Below are 16,565 nucleotides of genomic sequence, written 5' to 3'. Positions count from 1 at the left end.
TACGAAGAGTCCACATTGGCGGGACATAGGAACGCACTGATGGTGTGGTGGAGAGGCACAGTTTCAGGCGGTCAACAGCGCTGTCGAAGCTAGAGTCCGGCCAGTCAATATCGATCAGCCGAAGATAATGGTAGGGGTGCTGTGTGAGGCAACGCGCATAAATCCGTAGTGTTTCCACGCCCAGTGGGACGCCTGCTGGCGTTTCGCGTGCATCTGCCAGGATAGGGTAGGTCTCTGTCGTTCGGGGAACTCCCAAACAGACGCGGAGGCTTCGGGCCTGAATATTGAGAAGCTGTATTGTATTGAGAAAATACACGGAGGTCGTGCATGCGATAATGTGATCCCAGGCAGCACAATGCACTGAAAGTCGAGTGCAATAGGGGTGGACGGTATGTGTCTTATCAATGTTCCTTCGTTTCAAGCGTCTGTTCAAGGTCTTCCACCTACCCGTCCACCCCTATTGCACTCGACTTTCAGTACATTGTGCTACTAGGGATACAACCAGGCGTTCGAAATTATCAGTATTCCTGCCGGGACGTGCAGCATGCGGCCACACAATAGTTATCTTCACCATATACTTCCCAGTGTACTGGGAAGCACAATGTACTGAAAGTCGAGTGCAATAAGGGTGGACGGGTAGGTGGAAGGCCTTGAACAGGCTCGTGCAACTAAAGGTCATTGATAAGACACATACCGTCCACGCCTATTGCACTTGACTTTCAGTACATTGTGCTGCTTGGGTTAGCGCGGAATGGTAGTCGGCTGGCTGATGCCATGCCTTGCCTGGAGAAAGCTTTCCAGTAGAAGAGATAGCGTAATCCCTTTATCAAGTATCGAAGTGCCATTTTTTTAGGAGCGCGACATCTGTCGATAACCGCGAATTTGACAGGTGGTGCCTGAAATGTGATATTCGCAAGACAGTTGTTCACTCTGCCGAGATACCCTTGATTTACTACGCTGGGGACGCCGGTGCTACAACACAAAAGATCATGTGGCACTCGCTCCCACAAACGCTCACGCGGTCTCACGCTCATAGGTTCTAGCTCATCCAGGTTGTGCCATCGGGGCAGCTAGTTCTATGGTTACCTGTCCTCTTAGTGATTGGTGAACTCTTCGCTTGTGCACGTGTGTTCGCCGTCGCTTCCTACGATGGCCCTTCCACGGTAAGCCTATTTGACAGAGAATCTTTCGAAGCTATCCCTCGAGCGCCAAACAACAATCGCGCGCGGCGCAATACAGGCGGTATCAGAGGCTTGCGTCTCTACGCAGAAGACGTCCTGTTGAGTGTACACAATAGGTTGCTGTGTGGTGGTTAATTTCGTGTCCTAAATAATTCGCCGGAATAATTTCACTGAATTTGAATTTCCGCTTGCATGTTCTCCGCCGTTGTATACCGTGGGGCTCATCTGGGATAGAATGCCGGAAGTCTGGGGTCTCTGAGGATACCAGGAATTATCGGTGCTTCCAACGCCGCTTTATATAGATAGATCTTGCCTTTGTGTACTTGACGTCTACAGAAGCTGACAAGAGCTTTAGTATTGCTTAGCTTTACGTTGGAGAGGTTCGTATGCGTCAGAAAATTATGTCATGCAACAGTCCTGAAGGCCCTGTCCCGAAACAAAGACAAGAAATGTTAAAGCAAAGTACAGAATATACATGAATATAAATGACAGAAAAATAAGAAGCAGTACAATGGTGAATTAACAATAGTATACAACAAGAACAAACAAAACCGCTGCAGACGGCAGCAACAAACATACAAGCACACACTGTCCCGTATTGGCAACCAAGTATAGAAAATAAATTGAACATGAATCACTGGTTTTATATCGTGGGTAATCCAGTATTGTGACGAAGGTGCAATTTTACTTTGTCTTGAACTGAACGGATAAGAGGGAGTATCCCTGATTTCCGATGCCAAGAAGGAAGGCTGTTGACAAAAACTTTCCTTGGGCGTTGGTGAGGGTCAAACGTTGTGTTTGTCCTAAGTGTTCACTCCGCCTCTGCAATATTTATGTTCGGACAACACAGGGTAGGATTAGAAGTCTAGGGATGTCCCTAACTTTTTCCCAACCGCAGAGTTCGAGGTCGAACCACGGTTCCATGTCCGGTTCCGAGTAAAAGGATGAAAGACATACAGAGCTGTACGACGTAATGAGTTTTATGGTCCATGTAGGACAGAAAGTGTCTTTCTAAATGTCATTACCTCTATGTTACGAATTGTAATAGTGCACTGACGGGTCAAAAACAATCAGTTCTCTAGCGACACCTGGGGGCAACCAAAGCATTATTCTTTCTGCGTGGGTACTTTGTTGGAAATGGAATCTGAACGTCGAATGAAATGACTGGAGTGTGGAAAACTCTCTCCTATGCCATCTGAAGCACAACCCGTGTTCTCGACGACGAGCACGAGGATGAGCGAGCGCTTATACTGCTTCGATTGTTACGAGCAGTGTTTGGACTATCAGGCGTTGGGCGTCGGTGTGCATGCCTCCATTGTGCAATGCCGGAATGCATGTCGGAAAGAAAACATTTTTCTTGTATTGTATATATATATATATATATATATATATATTAGGACGTTTTCCGATGGGGTTTATCAAAAACTTGTCATATATGTAAATTGCAGGTTTGGGTGTGGCGCATGCGCAGACGTGTTGAACAACTTCGGATTTTTCGACGAACTTTTTTTAATAAGTTCCGTTTTCTTGGAACACCTGTGCAAACTCGAAGCCCGGGTACTTCGCGACAACACTAAATTTCTCCCATCCTTCAGCATAACTTTGGGGGTATGCTGCACCATTGAGCAAATGTGGCTGCTGCATGCTGGTGTACGCTTGCCATGCCGCTGGCGCCCCGCTAGGTTACCGCTCTTATACCATTTGGTAACGTCTTTCACGAGGGTAAAGGGGGGAATATCTGGTGCCGAAAAACTCCCGTTTTCACCGTTTTCAACCTATGCTGTAATTTTGATCTCACTGTGACCATTTATTGCCAATTATGAGGACGGTGCAAAGTGCACGAAACAAAAGGAGTGATTTTTGATCATTTTGGAGACTGTTGCGACAATTGTTAGTCCTTTTTGGGAGCACATCATGCACGCAAGTTTATGCGAAGTTTACGGACTATTTCTAGCGCTGGGGAGTAAACTTCGAGGTCAGGGTGATTAAACAGTTGTCAGCACTTGTGTCATTTATTGAGAGGTGTGAGTTGGTGTTAGTCTATTAGGACTGTGTGACTCATTATGCGCAACGTTACCCGGTGATATGGCCTTTGGCCGATAGTTATCGCGAAAGCCGCTGGTTTTTCTTTTATGTTTTTTCCCCCTTTCGGGGGGGGGGGGATCTGTTTAGAGGAGTAGCCGAATCTGCCGTGCGGCGAATTCAATCTCTCCCTATTGTTTTTTTTTTTTTTGTCAACATCTACATCGACGGGGATTAATTGCGTTCTAAGGGATTAGAAGCTGTAATTGCTCCCCTGTTTACCTCTTGTTCTTTTCTTTAGACTGTAGATGAACAGTTTCTGTTCGGACATATCGCGTCTCCCCACCCGATAACTATACCCCCCCCCACCCAGGGCAGAACAACAACGACTTTATTTTGAGAAGAATTGAATTATTGAGAGGAAGAGTGGGGAGGTTCAACGCCAGATTCTTCACCGAAATAACCATTTATCCTTCGGCTTTTCCTATACGCTCCATTCTGTAGCGGGAAAACACGGGTATACCCATACGCCACGCTGTCGTAGGTCCGCACGTCTCCGTATTTAGCGCTGCGCCCTCTTCAGGTATATATACGACAGGGAAGTCATTTGCTTGAAAGACGCTGTTCATGAGCCGGAACATATAAGGAATTATGGAAGGGTTGTCAAACTTAATGTGCCACCACGTCGGCTCATGACGCGTGCATTGATTGAAATGAATGGCCACCTAAAAAGAGTGGGAGCTTTTCTGTTCCTTTTTTCTCCCTTTGAAATCTACTATATCTTAAGGTCTTTCCTCTCTTTTTTTACTGCAAGATTTTGTATGTCTTTACTCTTTAGTATTGTTTGCACGTACGTTTGTTTTTGTGTTCTTCCGCCTCTTTCTCTCCCTCTATCTCCTCTTCATTTTTATTCATTTGTCTCTCGTGTAATTCAGAAATACACACCAACAACAGTTTTAAGTAGAAAGGCGCCTGTAAACATAAACACCGAGGAACGATTATACGTACATCGTAAACAAGCTGAGGTTAGCATTGTTAATCTCGGGGAGGGGGGGGGGGGTTATGGCAAAAGGACAAGGGTGCAGGCCAGCTGGTACATAGTGAAAAAAACAGAACCCGAGAAAAGGTTTATTTATTAGAACAGAGAAAAAGAAAGGGAGGAAAGATGAGCCAAACGGGACGTCGGCTTGCTATTCCGAAAAGAACAAAGAATAATAACCGAAAGAATAATAAAATAAATAAAACGAAAACAAAAGAATTAGGAAATAAAGGATAAACTAACAAACACCGAAAGAAGGATGAGATAGATTAAAGCACAAGATGACTTTAAAAATAAACAAAGATGAGGTTAATGCGTTGAGGGTGAGGGTGGGGCACCGAAGAATGAGGACTTGAGTTCACAGGCTGTTCATGAGACCTGTGTCGCTGAAGAACGTCAAAACTGCTTTTGTCACAGACCGCTGTGTGGGATGGCGTACTGGGCCGAGCAGAGTGGCCAGAGAAAAGTCTGTGCACCGCAGCTCGAGTAGCCCATAGCCCATGCTGCTATCCCTGTATTTCTCCCCTTATCTCTCACACTACCAACTTGTCCTTAATAGTCAATGCCTGGAAATCTTCGCCACTGATAATAAGCCACCACAGGCCTAAGGAATGTAATCTTGGTTCCCACAAACAGGAGCTTCGTCTGTCTACCTTCCACGGACCTTGCATTTTGATAATCACCTCCCCTCCATCTTCACATTAACGCAGTAATTAGCCGCGAAGAGGATCTCCATCTTTTTCTTTTTTGTCTAGGCGCGTTCTCTCTTGCACCACCGTGGATCAAATGGCGCCACTATTAAGATGCTTCAACGTTGATAAGAGTTTGAATAATTGGCCCCGACCACGATATCGTGTTACAGTCAGAGAGTTGTTCAAGGAGAGGCAACGTATATATAGGAAAACCGGCAGTTTTTCCTTTTTCTTCTTCAACTTTAATTGCGGCGGTTTCGTCTTCCGCGATATTATGCCTTGCTCTGTTTCGGCGGCATCGAATTACGCTGCCGATGAGCACATTTCTTTGATCACTTCGTAACTTTCTTAGTTTTTTTTTCTTTCCTTAAGATCATTCTTCCCATCCCTTCCTTCTTTGTCCTCTTTTTCTTTTTTATGTGTGTAACCCGTATGTCGAGACGGCAAAGAAATTCGTCCGGAATACCGTTGAGCTCGAGGCAATCACACAGGAGGCGAAGATACAGATATACTCAGCTTTATTATGATGCTGGTGCTGATTGGGGTGCTCCTTCGCCACGGGCGGTATTCTATCCCCGAATGCTCGCAGTAATTTGGCGAAAATACATACAATGAGGAGCATCACAGCGAGGACTTGGACTGGCTAGCACGGTCAGGCTGCGACTGGGGTTGCCACCTTTCGTAGTGAAAAATACCGGCTGAGGGAGAGGAGGTGGAATAGAGAGAAAGGTTCGCGGGAAAGGGAAAGTGGGTGAGGGTACACTGGATTGTATTGGAGCAACCGGATTGGACTGCCACTTACTTTGAAAAACGCATCGATGCACGCAAACCCTTCTTTGCAGGAGGAGATACCAGCTCCGGTGGCGCAGCGGTAACGCGTGCGCTTGGAGACTGGGAGGTCCGCGGTTCGAATCCGTGGGCCGGCTGTGCCGTCTGGGGTTTTTTCCTGGGTTTCCCTCAGATGTGTAATAGGCGTATGCCGGCACACTTCCCCTGAAGTCGGCCCATGGACGCAGCTATCCTCCCCCCAAGCGGATTCCGCTCGGTCTTCCACTTCACCCTTTCCCTCTCCTCCTCTCCACCATCTTTCCCTTCCCGAGAAACATGCCGCCTAATCAGGCAGGCAGACCTCTCGGGTTCCTCCCAACGACACTCCTCCTCCTCCTCCTCGCAGGAGGAGATCTCATCATGGCTGTATACGGCCTAAGTTCTACCTGGCTCGACACAACCACCAATGGCATTTCACAACCACTGATCTTGTCCCCTCCGAACACAAGACTTAATGAGTAGTAATAATATGAATAATAATAATGAATAACTAAGAAAACTGCTGGTGTTGGGAGTTGGCTGCGGAGTTGGGTCTGTGCTCCAGATTTATTCAAGCTGTAGTGAAATGTTGAAGCGAAAACCTCGCAAAAGCCCCTGTGAAATGTCTTGAGCCACAAATACCGGCAAAACCTTCCTACCGGCAGAGCGGCCTACCGGCATACCGGCCTGGTGGCAACCCTAGCTGCGACCCGAGGAAGTGTAATTACACTCAAACTCATAACACGTTTAAATGGGGTAAATGTCTCGCTTATCCGGAGTTCAGATATCCGGAAAACTTGTTATCCGGACTACATTACCGTGAACGAACCTGCTACCATTAGACTTTGTCTCGGTTATCCGGAAATCGTTGTCCGTATCCGGACAGCAAGTACGCGGGCACCAATCTTCCAGGACCTAGGTCATTCTGATCCGCTTATCCGGAAAAGTGTCAACGTCCTCTGTCCCTGGCATGTGCTCTGTTCGCATTATTCCGGAAAAGAGTCATATCTCACCGGGGCATTCTGTACTGTTTGACTCCCCTTTCTTCGGAGGTCACTCCCCTTTCTTCGGAGGTCACTCCCTTTTCTTCGGAGGTCACTCCCTTTTGGTGTGCGAGGGCACACGGTAGAGATGGTAGACGATAAGCGGAAGAGGTGCCCTCTATGCACCGGGCGCAAGAAATGCACATGTGAACGTCAATGTCCAGGCAGTCCGGAAGCATTGCCTGTCTTTTGGCCTATGCCAAAGACGTTCGCAAAAACACAAAAACATGTGCGCGGGACAAACTTCCTGAGACATTACCTCTATTTCAACAGCAGGGTGATTTGAAGCAGCATTGAAGCAACAGCAATTTTTGAAGTAATGATATTTTTTTCGTTTCCTTTTGTGGAGCTATAAAGAACATCTCCCAAATTTTTCGGCTTTCCCCGGAAGTTTGCTTGGTTCAGTTATCCGGAATTCGTTATCCGGACGAAAAGAGACGACTCCGGAGGTGTCCGGATAATCGAGACATGACTTATAGCTCTATATGGCCATCTTTTGATCTGATCTTCCGGTCCCGGTTTTTCGGGACCATTTCTTCCGGGGCCATTTTTTCCGGAACCCGGTTTTCTATGATGTGTGTCGTATACGGTTCGTTAACATTCGTTTTATGACCAATATCTGCGGTAACGGTCGTGCTCATATGAACGGGTATCGACTGTAACCCAAAATGGTGTCGGTGTTCCTGAGCATTTTGCATGTCAAAAAATGAAAACGTTTGTAAGATAACATTTTCGTCGTGTTTGATTTTTTTCGAATGCGATCGCGGATCTTACATGCGCGCGTGAAGTGCGGATGCGGGTCCAGGACGTCAATGTTATCCGCGCACGCCTGTAGCGATATAGAGTACGATTCACTAAAATTCAATATTTTCGAACTTGGTTGCAAACGATATTGTTAAGGTATAGAGGATTAACCCAGAGCAAGCCACAGTTTTTAATGAATTTATATTGTTTTCTTAGTTTTTCAGCGACGACTTGTAGCACCGACGCCACAACCGACATTTGAACCGGACAAACTTCCTAACAAGGTAAGCGGAAACCAAACGGAATGTTCTGCAACGAAAGAACGGCACGATGTTCCAAGCCACACGCATGAACGTGGCTCTTATCTGATAACATGCTACAACACGGCACGCGGAGAAGGAATGTTACAATGGGGTAAATATAGAAGCCAGCTTGCAACCAAGCCACTGTTTGTTTCGAATGCCATCAGCGGAAGGGAGGTTGTTAAAATGTTTCTGCTGTTTGTTTGCAACCCTCGTGTAACGTCTCGTGTCCCGTTGATAAATTTTGTTGCGCCTGTTCGGCGCCTGTAATGAGCGTTCGGCGGTTACGGGCGTTTGGTGATAATGAGCGTTTAGCCTCTATCGGGCCCAACCAAAGCGCATTGTCCAAGTAAATTATACTCACGCTTGCTGTCAAAAAACGCTTTTCGAACTCTCCGTTAGAGGCACATACTCTTGATTTAGACATCGGTAGTCGATAATCTTCGTCGTGTTAATCCATTACATCTTTTGTTGTTGTTGCACTTCAAACGGTAACAAACATACAAAAAAAACAGGCCGAAACGTTATATTCTTGATGATGAAAGAAGGAAGTCACTGAAAAGGTTAGCCAGCTGTAGGACTCGAACCCACGTCTTCTGGATTACCGGTCCAGGGCTCTACCAAAATGTCCCTGTATTTGTCCTTTCTATGTGTTACAGCCTCCTTCAGAACATCAATTGTCTCATGTTAGTTTATTCTCCGTCGAAATCTGCGCAACGTTTATTCGAATGACTCCCGTCTGTAATTCTAAGCATTTACCCAGACCAGTATATCCTTCCCAGTACATCGCACTAGTATATCGTAGTTGCCCTGCGAGTAGCACTTACCGCTAACGGGGCGATTAATCGCCGTGACCATGACAGACTACGTGCCCTCAGACTCCTTACTCTTATTCCTCGAATAACCAGACAAATAAAAGAACCGAAGGAGCGCGAGAAAAAAACAAACAAACAAACAAAGTTTACTCCAAAACTCGAGCAAGTGCGAAGTCGAGAAACTCGTCCAGCCAATCCGTCTCCTCTTTTGAATCGACACAGTGTCACACACTTGCACGTTCCACGCAGTTGGCAGGCAGGAGTTTCTGGATCACATAACAAGACCTTCACACACTTTCAGTTTTTTCAACCTAACTTTGGGTTCCACCGTGCTAATACGACTCACAGTAAACGGGCCACGCCCCCCCCCCCCCCCCCCCCCCCCCCTCGAGGGTTATTTTGGCATGAAACAGCGAGACATGATGACTTGCTTTCTGAAGCCATGCCAATTACCTGCACCAAAATCGTTCTTCTGCTATCTTGCTCTCTCGGCCTCGCTGCCACGAGGATAAAAAGTGCCTCGGTTGTTTTTGGGCGGCACAAATTTACTGGTTTGGCGGTTTTTCGGTAAGCGTCAAATTTTAGGCAGCGTGAGGATGTATGTTTATGATGATGTGAGTTCGAAGTGGGAGGATAACGTAAGACAGAAACAGTGGGAGTAAAAGTGAAGTTCCATGGCGACAATGCTTTGCTCACTCGAGGGTGAACTCATCTGTTTCCCTGTGCTTCTTGTTACTGTACTTAGTTTGAATGCGGTCATTATGTTATAATAGCAAAATATGCCAGTCTCGCACTGCATAATACCTCATCGCTTTTTCGTATTTTTCTTTTTTTGCGGGAAGTAAGAAGTATAGTAAGTATAGTAATAAGTAAGTAAAGTAAGTAAGTGTAGTATATGTAGTATAGTAAGAAGCATAGAAGAAAGTAAGAAGTAGTAAATGAAGTTTTATTCGCGATGTATTAATTTTCGCGAATTTGGCGACCGCTAAGAAATCGCGAAAAAATTGTACTAGCGAACACAGCATGGCGTCTATAGAGCGAGATGAAATCAGCTCTGGAGTCGCGAAATTAAATACCCACGAATAACTTCGCAAATGAGTGAATGCGCGATTCGCGAAAATTGGTACATCGCGAATAAAAATACGCTTACATTAATCACTGTTCTGTTTGTGTGCACCTTAATTGTGTTTGCTGTTTAATAATAAGAAATTGCTAGGATGTTTCGAATTAAAGCAACTATGGATAGCAGTCTGACCTCTATTTGAAAGTAAGTTTTACATGATATAAAGCTTGGAATGTAGGTTCACAGTCGCATGACAATAAATATGTTTCACATTTATTTGCATATAGCTTTGGACGAAGTGTTGCAGTCCATTTAAGTACCACGTTCTCTCCCACGAAACACAAATAGTGTTACTGCTCTATTTCGTAAATACAACACGGCGCACACTTCCGCACTCTCAGACGCAAACCACTTTGCGCGCCGCTCGCAATAAACTTTGTCCTGCGCACGCGCGACCTCTGACGCGGGCGTACTGTCCGCGCCTTGCGCACGCAAAGCTGGTGCTGTACGTGACCAAGCCAGGGCGCAAGTGACTCGCAATCTTACGGCGACTTTTTTTTTCTTTTTTTCACGTAAAATCTTGGGGGAAAATACCGTTCTGGTGCACCATCACCATTGACCCAAAATTGTCCTCTTTCGTCGAAGTTTCCCGCATCCTTGTCGCTAGTCTTTGCCCTTGTGCTGCTGATAGTATTTTAAAGAAATAGCTCTCCTATGAAAGTAAAAAATTCAACCAAGATATACGCTGTGTCTATCGTCGCGCAAAAAACAACTTTATTTTGTGTTTATGACCAGTCGCGCAAAACGTGATTCGTCCGCTGTGAAAATGAAAACGAAAAGTGTTTATAAAGCCTCGAATATTTTTTTTCTCAGTAATGGTAGCTATTAATACGTCATTTCCTTGTCCTCAAGGCATCGAACAGCCGAAGAATATTACAACTGGCACGTAATAACAGGGTTTGCCCGTCGTGCTTGTCTTTTGCTCCGCCTTATCACCTCACACCTCTCGCTAATCATGTACCGTGAGTACGACCTTTTCTTTCGCCAGCTTCATCGCGTAGGACGCGTGAAGCGCTGCTAGTGAAAGGTGTTGAAAAAATAAAAATAAAAATTTCGAACCAATCTAGCAAGGTTATCAAACACTTCGTGACACGAAGGGAGGATGAAAGAGGAAAAATATTTGCGACTCTTTGCCTCTGTGCAGCTATCGCGGTAATCACCTGTGTGTTGGTTGCTTAGCGAGGGCAAGACGGAATGTTGAAATGGCTGCTCTTCGGCCGTGAAGGATGAGCTGTTTCACGTTTTGAGATTCCGCGCACTCACTCGTTATTTTTTACGCGTGGTACCTATAGAAGACGTCATTCCGGACGAAAGAATATATAAGCAGAAGTTGGCATCCTTCTATCGATACACGGTGTCCCTTGTTATCATCTTGAATATGCAGATGCTTCGTAAAGCACGAAAGCAGAAGCAAAGAAGAAGTAAGAAGTCGGCAACTTCGCATTCAGAGGACTATGTCGCAGAAGGTAGTTATTTGCGCATGGCGCCAAAGAGACGTGTCCTGCTGTTTTGCAAACGACTTTACAACATTTTACGACTGCGATCAGGCTGTTTTCGTGCACTGATCGCCCTTCGCCGCGACCGCGCTGCCACGGCTGTTTCACAGTGAGGGCATTCTTCAAAACGCAAGGGACGTGATGAAAGAAGGAAGTCACTGAAAAGGTTAGCCAGCTGTAGGACTCGAACCCATATCTTCTGGATTACCGGTCTTCCAAGGGTGCGTCATCTGAAGGGACAAACCAACCACTCTCTCACTCATCCCCCTTTCACTCTTGCATGTCTTCTCACTCATACACACATTCATGCGACGGGATCGACGCAAGCGGCATCTGTTGAACATGATGGCAATTGATGTTCTCAGCCTCAGAACGTCAACTGTCATCATGTGCAAGGGACGTCTCCGTGGGCGCACACAACACGAAAGCGATGAATCCCCACTTCACCCCCCCCCCCCCCCGCCCGGACAATACTGAGTTTTTAATATACGGTACGCTGTCGCCTTTGCGTACGTTAGGTGGTGATTCAGCGCAATGCGCAAAGATGTCTATGCTCTCTGCTATGGCGCAAAGTTCTCTATGTTCTGTGAGTGCGCAGAACAACCAACGCAACCGCTTACGACGCAAGGGCAATAGCGTACGATGCACAAAAACTCACCATAAGTGAGTTTCGTACACTGTTGCCTTTGCGTACGTAAGGGATAGCGTTAGTGGTTCTGTGCCCTGCGCGAAACTCTGTTTTGCGCGTGCGCTGAACCACCGACGCTGCCCTTACGTATGCAAAGGCGATAGCGTACGATGTACTCTAAAACTCTCTAATATGAACGATTGTTTGTTATGGGTGTTGATGGTGCTTCGGTGAGCTTTGAATTTTGAAACTGAATGCCCGCGGACAAGAAGTGGAATCCATCGTCTGAGTCAGCAGCTCGAAGCCGTGAAATCGATTACGATGAGATGTAAAATATTTGACGACAAACGAAACAGACGTTTCGCCGATTAAGGCGACATGTACTTGTTCTTGTATACAGCTACGGGTAGCCAGAAATATTGATTTATTGATTGATTTAATTTCTAAAAGGAAAAAAAAAGAGATGTTAGTACCGAGCCACTCGGGACTGGCTACTCCTGGACGCGTTACTCAGAAAAGAAGAAAGAGAAACTACACAAACCTATACCCTTTGAAACGGAATAGATGAAATATTCATTTTTGCTAGTTCCACCGCGTTCGAATAAGACTAACAAATGTGCTTCGTTCCCTGTGCACTCCAAATTACGTTTTATGCAGTCCAACAAAAATGTAAATGGAGAATAAAATAGAAAAATTCGTAGCACTCAACTTGTTACATTTCAGGAACTCCTCGAGCTAGGGAACACTTCGAGCGCAAGAGAACCCTGGTCGTTGAAAGACAACCACACAGGTGTTGACCACGACATACTAGATTATAACGACCATGTCATTGGCACCCCTTTCCAGCGCCGCATTTGGAAGCTAGCGGTGGAGCTACTCATCGGCCCGCTTATTGCTTCCTAAACTTTTACAATGCTTTGTACTTCAGCTTACCTTAGTATTTTTGTACAAGCGGTAGATATCCCACGGAAGATGTTTCGTTCTAAAGCTGATTATCATCATCATTCTACGCGTTTTCATAGGAGCTGTTGCTGTCGTCTACTACGGTAGTCGTACGTCCGCTTCTGCAGGTTCAAAATTCAAATTCCCAATGTCCAATCATGATGTAGATCTCGCAGGCCGATGAGTAGCGCCCCTAGCGGATCGTGCGGACGGTCTCCTCATAGAAATTGCCGATTATGACATGGTCGTTATAATCTAGTTGGTCGTGTGGTCGTGGTGTGGACCTGCATAAGCACCCGTTTTATACACTTTTTAAATGTCTTTTTACCTGTATGATTTTTCATGATGGTGATGATGATGATGATGACATGGATATATATGCCTCACTTTGACTTGTTCATGTAAGCGCTACCCTTTGGCCTTTGATGTGTGGAGGTAAATTAGATTACCGTCCATTTGCAAAATCATATTTAAAAAATAACAATTTGCTGTGTAGGCGTATGGCGCACAGAAATGAAGTGTCTCGAATCACTACTTGCGAATCGGTTTCCACGGCTCCAAATTCGGTGGAAATTTGAGTCTATTGGCGGAAGACCACCTTCAAGGTTCTCTCTCTCTCTCTCTCTCTCTCTCTCCAGCCTATAGCTGTCAGACTGCGGTTGCTTTGATCGCAGTGAGTGCTAATGTGCTAATATTTGTTCGCCCCGCTTACTAACGGTTATCTGTAAAGGGTTTGATCTGCATGTACCGCTCTCAGCGTTGCTGGAGCAGGAAATCTGTCCCCCGTTTCGTCTGGCGGGTTTCCAAATATGCGCCCGTTCTTCTGGAGCATTCACGCGCAACAGGCTGTAGACTCCGAGCGATTAGGCGCCAGAATTGTTTGGCTCAGTTGAAAGATTGTGACGGCTCCAAATGTGTCACTGTTGGCACGACGCTGTAGATATAAACAATCCTTCGTGGCCGTGACAACGTCAAGTAGATGACGGTGAAGGGTGGTGTTTTCTGTGCCAGATGAAAGCGTTCTGAGACAGAAGAAGAAATTGACGAATGATTTTTAAACAGAGGGACAAAGTCGAGCTCTGTTGTTGAACGGACCGAGCGACTTTGCATTGCATTCAGACTTGTGCCCGTTTCTCGAAAATAGTAATTGATTACCGTTACCGTTACTTGTACGGAAAAAGTAACTGATTATCGTTACCAATTACTGGACTCCAAATGTAACTGAGTAACGAGTAGAAAAGTAACGCGTTACTCCGGTCGTTACTCTGCATTCACGCAAATTATACCCGTCTTTGTGTGCCTCAGAGGGGGGAGGTGGGAAGAAAGAAATCATTCAACAGCGGAACAACTGAAATAACACGAAAAACAAAAACGCGCAGCACAAGTAGATCTGTACGTCTACTGTATTTATCGCCTGGGAAGACGTTGACCCGATTGTGGAAGAGCATTGCGTGGATCTTCCCATGACTCACTACACCTCCGAAGCTATCACAATGGTACCGCCACACTGGTGTAGTAAGAGATAAGGGAGAGAGACCCTGAAATTCCATAACCTTATTACAATGGCCTCCGCTTGGTATAGTAGCCTGGAGTAGCCAGTCCCGAGTGACTAACATCTCAATTTTTTTCTTTTAAAAATCAATCAATCAATCAGTAGAACGGTCCAAAAAAGGCTTACTGCACGGGGGTCTTGACTTGGCGCAGAACTTCTGAAAAATGAGTTAATCTCTACCGGAAAAGTAATCAATTACTGAGTAATCGATTACTCAGAAAAGTAATTGATTACTCGAAAAATTACTTTGACAGTAAAGTAACTGATTACTCGAAAAATTACTCATAAAAGTAATTTATTACAAGTAACGCAATTAATAGTAACGCGTTACGCACAAGTCATTGCATTACACTAGTGAGCTTTCGATAGGATACCTGTGCTTTTGGGCGTCCCCAATGCATTGTTTGGGTTCTGCGCATGCGCAGTGACGGGTCCTCATTTCTGTGCGGGCCCCAAGGTGCTTGGGTAATGTATTCTAGAATTCCCTATTGCTGTCCCTGAGTAACGTTGTTTGGTCACGTTATGGTGTTACACCGACGTCACCTCTATATATAACGATAAAACGTTTTGTACTGTTGTTGTGCTACTGTTAACGTTATAACGACATATTGTTAGGAATACACAAACATAATATGTTGGTTTATGATGATTTGGGGTGTGTGTGTGGGGGGAGGGGGTTGAAAGTTTATTAAATGAGGAAGGTAAGGTCAGCCAGACAAAGGTCGGCTTCTATTTAAAATTAAAACAAAAATAAATAATAAAGAAAAACAGGTAATGTACAGATAGGGGTATTTTGTGAATGAATGAGTCAGTGAATAGATGTGGTTTTTATAGAATCGTGCACGCATTATTCTTTACTCCAGAGTGTTATCGTTTATATCTCAATTTGCCAAGTATATTGTTTTTAGCATAATCGTCTGCTTTTTAACTTATCACAATTTTAACCATTGCCTTAGTTGCTTGTGCGCCATTAAAATCGAATCATCATCATCATCAATATCATTTACTCCAGACTACTGAGGAAAAAAGAATTATTAGTGAGTACTTGGCGAGATACAAACCCTTGATCACACGGCCGGACAAAGCACCGACGTCACAGACCTAGCTGAGAGCCGCGGCCACTTCCATTGGTAGCTGCAAGCGCGCGTCACCTCTCTCGCGTTGCCTCATCGGCGGCGCGCGACGAGTGCTGTGGTGTCAGAACCGTGTGAATTTCCGGCATTTTTTTGTTTTTGTTTTTGCGGTGCCAATTTCCTACGCTTGTATTAACCACTTCGCTTCCACCTCATCACCGTCTCCTTATATGTGTGTGTGTGTCGCTGTAAAACTTGGAATACATTAGGTTCGCATCGGTGAAACGAAAAGTGTTTTACGTTTATCTGGGATAACCTGGGTAGAAGTGTCGCAACCCCTTGAAGTAGCCACAATATGTTGCCAGAAACTATTCCCAGTCAACCGAAACAAAAACATAGAAATGCAGAAATAAACACGTTATTGCTTTCTAGCGCTGGGATATATCCCTCTCTGAACTGAGAGCTTAGAGATACAGCTCCTTTTCACTATTCCTTTGCGAATTGTACTTTGTAGAAAGACTCTCGGTGCACATTTTTAGCGTACAGCGACACTTCATCGTTATAACCGGACATTTGTACTTGGCCTCTCACATTCCCACCTACTCTGAATATCCAGTGATAGCGCTGCGTGCACGTACTCGTATATACGAACATCACATCTGTTACTGGCGAATTCCACTAAGACACACGCTCGGTCGTCTTCGTCGCTTGTGCGCTTCTTGATGTGATCATGCGAGGACAGCCTGTCGCCACTTACCAAAGATTCACTCTGACACGTGAAGATGAATGCTTGTCAGAGTATGAAGGGTTCCATTCAGTAGCTGGTTTATTTTTATTTTCTGTTGCGGGGACTTCATTTTCTGTTATGTTTTACGGCCGTCGCATATCCATGTAGCACAGATCCCGACAAAAGTTTACGGAACACCAGAGTGACGTATTTCTTGATCTCAGCGGCACCCTAGCGGCGAACGCGAGTGGACACACTTACTGAGAGGTGCGTCGAGTACCCAGTCACCTGTTCGTAAGTCTATCTACTCATGTTTGCAGCAACCGTGTCGCTCAGATGACTATATACACCAATACAGTGTTCCGTAAAGTTTTGTCGG

General features: G+C 45.4%; 1 long non-coding RNA gene across 2 annotated transcripts in view; it reads left to right on the top strand.

The window, feature by feature from the left end:
- The first annotated feature begins 970 nt into the window (after positions 1–970).
- The window catches only part of LOC135375231 (uncharacterized), a 131,650-nt gene continuing 116,055 nt past the window's right edge, over positions 971–16,565 (top strand). For both annotated transcript variants that reach the window (XR_010417189.1, XR_010417190.1), the window contains exons 1-2: positions 971–1,163; positions 7,745–7,812. This is a non-coding gene — a long non-coding RNA (uncharacterized LOC135375231). The remainder of the gene's footprint in view (positions 1,164–7,744; positions 7,813–16,565) is intronic.

This window comes from Ornithodoros turicata, unplaced genomic scaffold, assembly GCF_037126465.1.
Source record: "Ornithodoros turicata isolate Travis unplaced genomic scaffold, ASM3712646v1 ctg00000843.1, whole genome shotgun sequence".
In the NCBI taxonomy this organism is placed as follows: Eukaryota; Metazoa; Arthropoda; class Arachnida; order Ixodida; family Argasidae; genus Ornithodoros; species Ornithodoros turicata.
Note: the sequence above shows the minus strand (reverse complement) of the source record. Positions and strands in the feature narration are given on the sequence as shown.